The sequence below is a fragment of the Triturus cristatus genome, chromosome 4_1 (assembly GCF_964204655.1).
Source record: "Triturus cristatus chromosome 4_1, aTriCri1.1, whole genome shotgun sequence".
Classification (NCBI taxonomy): domain Eukaryota; kingdom Metazoa; phylum Chordata; class Amphibia; order Caudata; family Salamandridae; genus Triturus; species Triturus cristatus.
In genome coordinates, this window is record NC_140585.1 from 115644013 (window position 1) to 115655293 (window position 11281).

General features: G+C 46.1%; 1 non-coding gene across 1 annotated transcript; it reads left to right on the forward strand.

Moving 5' to 3' along the window:
- Window positions 1-290: 290 nt before the first annotated feature.
- On the forward strand, window positions 291-372 carry TRNAL-AAG (transfer RNA leucine (anticodon AAG)). The gene has a single exon. It is a non-coding gene; the product is annotated as a tRNA-Leu (tRNA).
- The last annotated feature ends 10909 nt before the right edge of the window (window positions 373-11281 follow it).

An 11281-nucleotide genomic window follows, 5' to 3' on the forward strand; every position in this document is an offset into this window, starting at 1 on the left:
TGATATTGATTTGTGGCCAGACTCCGATAACCCTGTCCCTTCATGGTCTGCTGTTTGTCAGCTTCACGCGCCTCTTCTGTGCGCGCGCTGTCACTCTTTCTGCCTCAGAACCTGTGAGGTTTTAAACATCACCCAAAACAAGGCATCCAGTGCCCCCCGTGTTATCTTTCTTGTTCTCCCTACTCCTGCAGCTCTTCAGAGAGGGGAGTTATATATAAATCGAACAGTGTGCCTCACTGCCTGTGCATCCGTCTACATCAGATACACAGGTATGATAAGGGGATCATCAGGGTAGCGTGGCCGAGCGGTCTAAGGCGCTGGATTAAGGTTCCAGTCTTTTCGGAGGCGTGGGTTCGAATCCCACCGCTGCCAATTTAGTCTATCTTTCATTGACGGATCGCAGCCTCCTTTACAAACAGGACATAACAGCTTTCCCGCCACTTCTCATTCCAGGGCTCTACACTGGGTTTTTGCTGTCCGTGACTATATCCAAATTATATTTATATACTTTGTGGAGAGCAGCTAGTGTTCTATATATATATATTCCACATATTAATGAAAAGCTGCCGACCAGCCAGCAAGAACATGCCTGGAGGCTTTATACAGCTAGCCAGGTGCAAAACAGGAACAGCAAACAAAGAGCTTAAAATAGTACTAATAGCATAAGAAAACTCTCTCTTTAATTATCTAACTACATATTTTTGCCACATAATTATGGTTTTGTCGCATCTGCCACATCATCTGCTGCCTAATCCGCAGAGTTTGCTGTAGTGATTAACTCCACGCAGGTTGCAGTATTTCAGGAGTCAACTCGTCGCCATAAAATTGTAGTGATTATCTCCATGCAGGTTGTAGTATTTCAGGAGTTTTTATTAAGTAGTTACAAGTAAAGATGTTCAGTCCAAGACTAGCCCCACCAGGAGCAGCCAGCATGCTGCTCAGCCCTTCTCCAACTGTGGTTTCCAGACACCAACATTCCATATTACATCATTCTTACAGAGTTCCACTGGTGGAGAGATGGGTGACATAAACTACAATATAGCAAGGATACAACATTAGCCAAACTAAATTGACTCTGCCTGAAATGGATCAAAAGTTACGGCAAACGCAGTGACACAATTTCATCCGCTGTGGAAGGCCCTTCCAAAGGTACCTCTCCATTTCTGGTCGCTGTACTTGGGTGATAAACTGGTACTAATACGAGGAAATCTTTGCCAGACCGTGTGCTATCTGTGAAAATGAAAAAGAGTAATGTAGTTAAATTATAACAAAATGCTCTGTGTTATGCTGCATACTTTGATTTTCCTTGCTGCATAATGTAGTCACCATGGCCGCATAAATGTGTCCGCCCCTGCCGCATAATTCCAATGGTACTTAGTTTATTTAAAAAAATTGTAGCATCCAAACCGGGGACGAAGCAAAGTTCTTTAGATCTTCAGTTTAACTCTTTACCAATTGCTTTTCCGAATCAACGAGTGCGGCTGTGGGGTTGTGCGGTTCTGAGGCAGGAAAACTGGAAGTAGTTACATTGGCCGGGCTTTTCCCACAGGGGTATATTTAAATCTCAGGGAGAGCAGAGTTGCGAAAGATGTGACATGTGTCGTGTGCCAGCGGATCAGTAACATCCTGCTGCATCCCCCAAGGGGAGGACGGTACCATATGCACTGGGTAAAGGGTCTGCAGCATTTGGTATTGTAAGGAGATGACACAATGACGTCCGTAAATACGAGGGGGTCCACCACACTCAGCTCCTGTGGGCCATATTATTATTTACTTTGCTGAAGTCGCCACTTGCCCGCTGTGTTTTGTACAAACAATGGGGGATATGAAAATAAATGTGCTTCTATGTTCGCACTTGCAATAAAAATATTGCATGAACGTCACCCTGAGGCAGTGTGCGGTTTCTCTATATAGGGTCAGGGGTGTTGACCCGCTATCTGCCAGGCATTATATTCCTCAAATACCGTATCTATCTTCCCAGGCGAAGCTCCTTCTGGGCTTGGTTTATTGCACCCACTGCGCATGCCTGGCTGACCGGTATGGTGCTTGTTACCAGCCTGACATGCGTAGTTCAGGCTTCCCCGGTCATTGCTATAAGGAGGTGGGGGGCTGGGATGCAGAAACAGCTCCCCAAGTCTCTGTTGGAGTGCCATGTTCACCTGCCCCAGCCAATGGACGCACTGCTCTTATGCTGTTTACTATTATAAACAGCATGAGAGCAGTGATTTCATTGGCCGAGGTGGCCAGGGTGGGCGACTAGATGCACGGCATGCTCTGCACTTCAGTGTGAGTGGTGCGGGTGGATTTGGAGGTTCCCTATGACCTCCACATACCGAACGGTGCTCTCAGCCTAAACACTGGGAGGATCCACACCAACCCCCACTGCTCATGCCAGAAACTTAGGCGTCAGCCTAGACGACAAGCTTGACATGACAGCCCAAGTCAACGCAGTGACTTCCACCTGTTTCCACATCCTGAGGATGCTGTGAAAAATCTTCCAGTGGCTGCGAGAGAACATCAGGAAAACAGTCACACAGGCCTTCAGAACTAGCAAACTTGACTACGACAACGCACTTAATGCTGGATTCACCAAACAGTTCCTGAACAGGCTCCAAGCCACCTAATATGCAACACTTGTCCTCGACCTACCACCCGCACCAACCCATACTGCAAGGAAATTCCCTGGCTCCACATACACAACCGCACTAATTTCAAACTCCTTATACACACACTTACAAGGCAACACACGACGTAGACACTGCCTGTCTAAACAGCCACATACACTCCAACCAACCCTTCAGGCACCTCCGCCCAGTCGGACTCTCACTAACACATGTACCCTCCATACACAAAACCTAAGCAGGGCAAACCTTCTAATATGTCTCCCTGAAATCATGGAACGACCTCCCTAAGCCCATCAGAGCCTCCTCATCATTTCTTGAGTTCTACAAGAAGCTTAAGACCTGTCTTTCTGAATAAATCTTCTGGGAGACCACTACCTATGCACATGCGAAGCGCCTGGAAACCCTCCCCGTTGATTAATGTGCTATACCAATATGCATAATATAACATAGCGGTTCAATCCCACCCAGCCTCTTTCATCCACAGAGAAACTACATCTTCTGCTTAATTCATCACTTCCCTACCTGAAAGGCCGCATTCTCCACAACTCTACCCTCTAGTTGTTCGAGTCTCCTTACTCCCTTCTATCATCACATCCTGATACTTCAACTTCTTGTCTTTATGGACTCTCGTCTCTCCTCACCCTTCTGTTTTCTTGTTGACCGTCAGCTTGGCTGCTCTAGTGGAAGAGCATCACTCACCCTCATGTAATGTAGTGTTTGCCAGGACGAAGAGTTGATGAGCCTTGCATCCAGCAATAACAGTAGCCTCACTTTGTCCTCAGCCTATAGGGGGATATCCCTACACCCAATATGACCACAGCCCCAAACATTACCATAGTAAGTAGTGTCTGACACCAAGAGAAGCCTTCCCCTGATGATGATGTTTGTTCTACTTCTCCCACCTCTACAGCTGTTTTTCCAAGTATTGTCAGAACTTTCTTCTAGGTTCTCTTGGAGTTACAGGGCTCTCCAAAGTCGGCCCAGAGGGCCTGATCCATGCCAGATTTTTAAGATAAATACATTTATCTAAATGGGGATATGCTGAAAATCTGGCATGGATCCGGCTCTCCAGGACTGACTTTGGAGAACCCTATACTAAAGCCCCACAACTGATCACAGAGTCGGCCTTTGCCATGACAGCGCCCTTTTAGTGAAAACAAATGTACTGTCCTCGCTGGTGGTGGTGAATACCAGGAGGCAGAGGGGGCCCTTTTGTGTTCACAGGTCAGCCCCTGGCTGATTACACCACAGCAGTGACTGGCTCTGAGCTCCCACGTCTACACACACGCGCACCAGAGACGTTTTAATGCATGGGCCAAGTGGGCTCTGGCCCCAGGCCCCAGCCTTTCAGGGGGCCCCCTGGCAGTCATCTCCATTCTCCAGACTTTTGCCCTCATGACCTTGCAAATTTCTTAAACAGATTGTTTTAAATACTGTTTTCCTTTACTTTATTTTTTATGTAGCTGGTGTGTGAGAGTCTAGTACAGCCATTTTGCAGAGAAATGTTGTGTTTATGTTTCATGCAATATACATAAAAAGAAGTTTATTTTATATCAATCAAGGCCTAACATATAAGAAATGGGAGGGCATCACAGGGATTATTTGCAGTAATATTGGTGAGCTGCTGGTGTGGTACAATATTTAAAACACACATAACTATCCCTGAATATTGGCTGTAAACACATTTAGGGCCTTATTTATGAGAAGTGATGTATCGCTGTGTGAAAACAGGGATGCGTCAATTCTTAGTGCGCCCTCCTTGCGACATGATGGATGCATCATAGTTACTGTATGACGCATCATGTCGCAAGGAGTTACAGATACGTCAGTATTTCTGACGTATCTGTAAGCGCAACAGTGATGCATTGCTGGGGTGTGTTTGAAAATAGATACAAATCCAGCGATGTGTCTTTTCACAGGGGACAGCCCCACGTGAAAGAGAATGCATCAGTCTTACTCCTGCCGTGAGGCAGGGGTAAGATATTGACGCAATGGGGTCCAAGAAGCGGCGCACTGAGTTCTCATAGATTTCAATGCGCCACTTCTGCAAGGCTTCTTGCGGGGTAACACCCACCCTGCATACATTATACCTGGCGCAGGTATAATGCGGTGCAGGGGTTTACAAAGTGACGCATCTGCCTAGATGCGTTACTTTGTAAATAGTGTGCAACATGCACATTTTTTACGCTGCCGGTGCGTCACAAAAAGTGACAGTAGGAGGAAAACATTCATGAAAGACCCATCAGTTATTAAAAAGACAGGTTTTTAAGTTCTTCCTGAAAGAGAGTAGGTCTGTGGTTAGTCTCAGAAACTCAGGGAGTCTTTTCCACAATTTTGCACCTAGAAAGGCGAGGAATCTGCCTCCAGTGCAGGCATGGCATATTTTAGGCACGATGGCCAGGTTGGCATTAGAAGATCTTAGGGGTCTAGATGTTGTGTAGCGATTAGCGCGCTTATTTAGTTAGCTGGCTCTTAAGCCATGGAAAGCTTTAAAGAAGATGGTCATCGCTATGAAGTCGATCTGTTCTTTATGCGGAGCCAGTGTAGAGACTTAAGAATAGGGGTCATACTAGATCTGGGTTTAGGTCTCAGGATGGCTCTGGCTGCCGCATTTTGTACCACTTGTAGGCGCTGGATTATGGATTTGGGAAGACCGAGGTACAAGCTGATGACATAGTCAAGCTTTGATGTAATCAGAGCCTGCTCCACAATCTTTCTACTCTCATGCGGTAACAGTGGCAGGAATTTTGTTGGCATCCGGAGCATGCCAAAGCAAGCGCAAGTTTTTGACTTTCTCCTTTCTGCGGGCGGGGGTGGCTGATCTTTTTGTCACCAAGAGCGTTTCTGGATTACCAAAGAAAACAACTTCAGTTTTGTCAGGATTGCACTTCAGCTGATTGATCTTAAGCCAGTTAAAAACCTTTGTGAGGAAAGTCCTAATCATTGCCCGTCAAAGTTGGTTCCTTTTTCACATGTAAAACTCAGCTGAGTGTCATCAGCACAGGAAACTATTTTGACGCCCTCTTCCTCTACCAGAAACTCAAGGGGGGATAGATATATATTAAAAAGGGTAGGACTGAGAATGGAGCCCTGAGAGACACCTACATTCATGGCCGGAACCGGGGATAAGAAAGGGGGGAGCCAGATGTCCTGAGATCTATTTGCCAAGAAGGATGACATCCATGTTAAGGCGGTCCCCCAGGCCGATGCTAGCAAGTCTCTCCAGGAGCCTCTCATGTGGGACTGTATTGAAGGCCGCCGACAGATCGAGCAGTATCAGAACAGCCTTGCCTCCCTGGTCCAGCTTACCCTTGAGAAATTCAGTCACTTCCAGCAAAGCGGACTCCGTACTGTAAATAGCCCTAAAACCGGATTGGGACTCAGGAAGGAGCTTCCCATCTTCAATGTGTTTTTGGAGGGCCTTGTTTACATGCTGCTCTAATACTTTGGAGAGAGCAGGAAGAAGGGAGATTGGCCTGTAGTTGTCAGGGTCCGTCAGTTTGGCGTTAGCCTTTTTTATCAGTATAAGAATCTTAGCATTCTTCCATAATTTCAGCATGTTCCCTGAGGAGAGGAAAGCATTAAAAAGCTGGTTTACCATGGGGTTCATGGTGGGAGCTAATAGGTTCAGGATATTCGCTGGACATGGGTCGATAGGAGAGCCAGACTTAATGCTTTGGAGAAGGGTCAGTGATTCTTCAAGCTGAAACTCAGGGAAAGCTAGTAAAGATGGAGGATCCAAGAGGTGAAATTTGTTATTAGAACTAAGGTAGAAGGTCAGTTCTTCCTCTGAGATGTTAGTGAATGCTTATTTGATCACGAGAGAGCTTTTTGTGGAAGAATTGAGCTATTTGCTTAGACCATTCTTCTGTGCATGGCCCTTCCTTTGTCCCGGCTTTTGGGGCGGTAAAGGATTTAACTATGCTAAAGATTTCCTTACTCTTATTTTGGGCATTTTCTATCTTGGTTTGAAAGAAGTTTTTCTTGGCTGCCTTCACGAGAATGTAATGAGCTTTTAAGGTGTCTTTATACACCTTCCTGTCCTAAGGTGCATAGGATTTACGCCATTTCCGTTCCATTCTTCTACAATTGTTTTTGCTACATCTAAGGGAACCGTAAAACTATGGAGCTGGTGGGGCCCACCTCTTTGAGGAGTGGGAAACCACCGATACCGCTGCACCTATGTTGGTTCGGAGCCATGAATCTATTGAGAGGGCGTCCGAGTCGGGGCAGCCAGACAGCTCCGGTGAGGAATAACTGAGGGCGTCTGCTAACATTGGGATGGATATTTTATGGAATGTCCTGTAATTAGGGACCCTCTGCCCTGCGTTAGCCCGAGGGGCAGTGGCAGAGTTGGGAATGATGAATTTTAATAGGTGGTGGTCAGACCAGGTAATGAGAAGAAGTAAGCTTACTGATCTGTCAAAGTTGTGAAAAATGTGGTCGAGGGTATGGACCTTCTCATGGGTGGCTGAAGAAATACATGGAAACATGTTGCAGGCCTGCAGCGTCTCCAATAAGGGAAATTGTTTGAGGGTCTTTTCTATTATCCATATGTATATTGAGATCTCCCACAACAAGGCAGTTGTTGTATTTTAAGGCCAGGGAGGTGGTGGATGTATTAAGCGTAGTAATAAAATTTCCAATTGCACTGGGAGGTCTGTAAATCAGAAAACCAGCTATGCTATGATGGGGGGATAAGGTTGAGCGGAAGCCTAAGGACTCTGCACCCTCAATGTTTTCCATCGGGATGGGAGAGCAGTCTAGTTTTTTATTGTAAATTATGGGGACACCGCCCCCCTTCCCACTCGGTCGTTCCCTCCTAAGGATTTTATAACCCGTAGGGATGGCGGAGGTGATAGTAGGGTTGGTGGCTTCAGACAGCCAGGTCTCAGTGAGAAATAAGAGATAAGGCTGTTCATCTAAAAGTAGGTCATAAATGAGTGGTTCATGCATTTGCATGGAGCGACAATTTAAAAGTGTGGCCTTTAAGTCCTCTGTTTTCTTATTGTTTTTACACTTATTGTTGCGTGGGAGGATCTTGGGTACACGTTTCCTTGGCTGGAGGAGACCAGTTGCACTTATTGCGTTGAAAGTCTACCTCCAAGCTCGGATCAGCCGCTGTACACTGACATAATGGTAGCCGCCTAAGGCTAAGCGGTTTTTCCCTAATGTAATATAGTGGAAGAAACTCACTGGGGGGGAACTGGGCAGCATGGCTGGCGCCGGACGCCTCCAGGATGCTGACGGGCGTCTGTGTGCATCGGGAAAATTTAGGCTAATGCCTATGATGCAAACTGGATCGCTAATGCAGCTGAGGAAGCGGAAACTGTGACGGCGGAAGTGAAGGGCCCAATAGTAGCCCCAGCCCTCCGCTCAATCGGTGTATCAGCCGCGGCGGACAAGGACTGGAGGAAAAGCGAGATGCAAATCGGAGCAGCTAAGGAGGTGTAGGCAAGCAGAATCAAGTAAAGTGCAAGTGCGCATAGGTAGGAGAAATTGTTAAAAAGCACAGAGTAATTCAGCCACATATATACAAGTTAAAAAGTATTAAAAACCTAGTAGCAGGGCAGGGAACACTAAATCCTACCGCTGTCAGCTGCGCGCATCTGTTTACATCGGGGAAAATATAGCCTAATGCCCATGATGCAAACTAGATCGGTAACGCAGCTGAGGAAGCGGAAACTGCGTGGGAAACAGGGGCTCAATTTGTATCATAAATTCAAAGCTGTTCTGCACAGGGGCCCCCAAAATATGTTTGGCCCAGGGCCCCCAAAATCCTTAAGATGTCTCTGACGCGCACACGCACACACACACACACACACACACACACACACTCCCCTTAGGTCTGTCACTGCTGCCATGTTGTATGTTGGTGAGGTTGTTGACATGTGGCAGGAGGGGGTGAAAGGGAGATGGGAGGGCAAGGAAAGCGGCTGATACGGTTTGAAAACAGAAACATAGGCACGTTAAAATAAAAAAAAAGAATAAAAGGACTTTAAACGGAACCACTCTGTGGAGACCGACAACCGCTTTTATGTGCACACATCAATCCACGCTCAGATGGGACAGACGTCTGTACAGCTCGCCTGCACACTGGTGCACATTAATAGTGAGTGGTGGTGCAAGCGAGACGTAAGTTTTCTCTCTTACACCTGGAAGGTGAGATGGTTTTAGACTGTGTGTGTTTCCTCCGCAGCTGCCGCGCCTGTTCCAATCTGTAAAAATACAAAGTGGTAATGTACATTTGTATGTTAATTTAACACCCACTGTGCAGCCATGTGAACTCCTCCCATAAACAGGAGGAGGCAGGTGCGGACAGACAAGGAGTGACTTTGAAGATATTTTTTAAATCAAGGCCAATGCATCTGTGGCCTCAATGTGGCCAGAACCTGAACCTGTTGTAAATTGGGCTTTAATTGTTGATTGTCTGTCTCTCGATTTCACGCACAAAATCCCTTGGTTAGAATTTATTAGATTGAGCTGCGGAAGTTTAGGATGAAGCTTGGGCAATACAGAGATCAGTATTTCTTCACAATTACAAAAATCGAACTCAAGCTGAAATTGCAAGGATTGGCAAGTGAGACCAGGAAAAAAGAGAATGTGCTAATACCTCAGCGGCAGCCCACACATTCAGTCCTTTCTCTCAGGGCTTGCAGTTCTATCTTATGCATGCTTCTAAATAGAGATCAATGCTGTATTGCAATTAGTTTTATTTTAGGCACAGTCCATTTTATGGTAAGATATCTTGCACACCACACATTATATCTAGATATTTAGGTCTCGGCCTGGCGAAAGCAGCGCATGCGCTGCGCTGCCATGCAGAGGCCTTTTGGAATCGATACGATTCCAGCGTGCACGCGGGGAAACAAATGAGACAGAAGACTGGATGCTTTACTGGCTTTTTTTCCCCGCCAGTAAAGCCAGTCCCCGCGTGCACATCTTCTGTCCGCCCTGTAAAGAGCAGTTCACATCCCATGATGGGCCACAAAAGGCAGCCGCGTGTTTATTTTTGCATCGCGCTTTCACTTAAAGTGAAGGCGCGATGCAATTATAAACAAGCGGCTGCCTTTGCACAATGCCAAGAGCTTGTTTATTTTGTATTTATTTCTAGAAGGATGAAACAGTGTCCCTGTGATGAATTATTGAGTGCCTAAACTTATCACTGACTAATCTATCTGCATCCCCAGTGGTTGTTTGTTCTTTGGACACATCTATACCAAAACACTTTCTGATTTGTACCTAGCAAAACTCATCAATGTCTTTTTTACAGAGTAAACTCAGTTGAAAACTGCCTTAAACAGAATTATTAAAGTGCCAGCTTTGAAAATAAAGTGTTACAGACAAGTGGTAAAAAGTGGACTCCAGATACGCATCTTACATTAAGAGACGGCATAGAACAAACAGATCTTGAAATTATAATAAACAAAATTATAATCATCTGAAAATGATAATCCTTTTGTTTGTTGCATATTACTTCTAAAAACGAACCCATTTCGTCTTGTTTTATGCTAAACACCAAACAGACCAGAGTTCAGAATTGAAGAATGTCAGACAAGGTTTCCCTCCTCTTTCCAGTGCACCCTAACTTCAGGTTTCCTCTCCTGAAGCTGTGTTTTTGTTATCACCTTCATCACACTGGCATTGCCATAGGGCAACATGTTGCATATCCCCAAAAACTTCTAAATAGATACATTCTGAGAAATTATTAACACATTATTCATAGGTTAATACACACTACTTTCAATAAAGGGAAACTCTTCTAGTACACTACTTTGAGGCCCTACAAGCGTGAAACACCCCTGTGTGCACTCCCAATGCCCGATTTATTGTTGGTTTGTTATACTTGTGTAGCTCTCTGAAAGACATGTTCTCCGGTGTTTATCCGTTGTGTGCTATAATGAGCTGATACTTTTTTTGAAAAACCTTTATTGGTCACAGTCAAATATTACACAGCTTCTTACCTACAACCTGAATGAACAGGCCGGTAGCGGCAATGCAGTATCATGAGCAATAAACAGCATCTAACTAGGTTCGACCATTTAACACAGCTCAAACGCCTACAACCCTTAAGGGCCGGCAGCGGAATAGGAACAAAAGCTGCTCACGTATGCAATGATGCGTAGTGACAAAGCAATGCAAAATCAACAGCAAGTAGTTGAGGTTTCGTTTATCTGTATGAACCAACTTAAGAACCACAAAGCATCAAACATCGATTCCCTCCCAGGATGTGTCCACCATACACAGTATGTGGCATAAAGGAGTGATCGGCGCGGAGCCGCGGTACGCCGGATCTCACTGCAGAATGAATTAAGAGCAAGGAGCGGCGCAGCTCCGCCCCGGCTAGCCGGTCCATTGCGCTGGGAGGGTGTACGATGAGCTAATCAGGGAACAAAAACTTGGTGCTACTATCTAGGATGCCATGCTGTACGCACCATCAGAGAGCTAGGGCCTCCCTATCCAGGATCCAGGGGAGTCATAGAACCGCCGTCCACCCTTCCCGAGTATCCGGCGCGAGGTGTGTAAGTGCCTCAGAAAGCGTGAGGCAGGTCAGGGCAAGTCAGAAACGCTTTGCGCGGCATGCATTGAAAGGAAAAGGTGCAAGCGAGGTGTGGAGATGCATCAGCCGTGGACGCCAGAGGGGGCAGGCGCAGGAC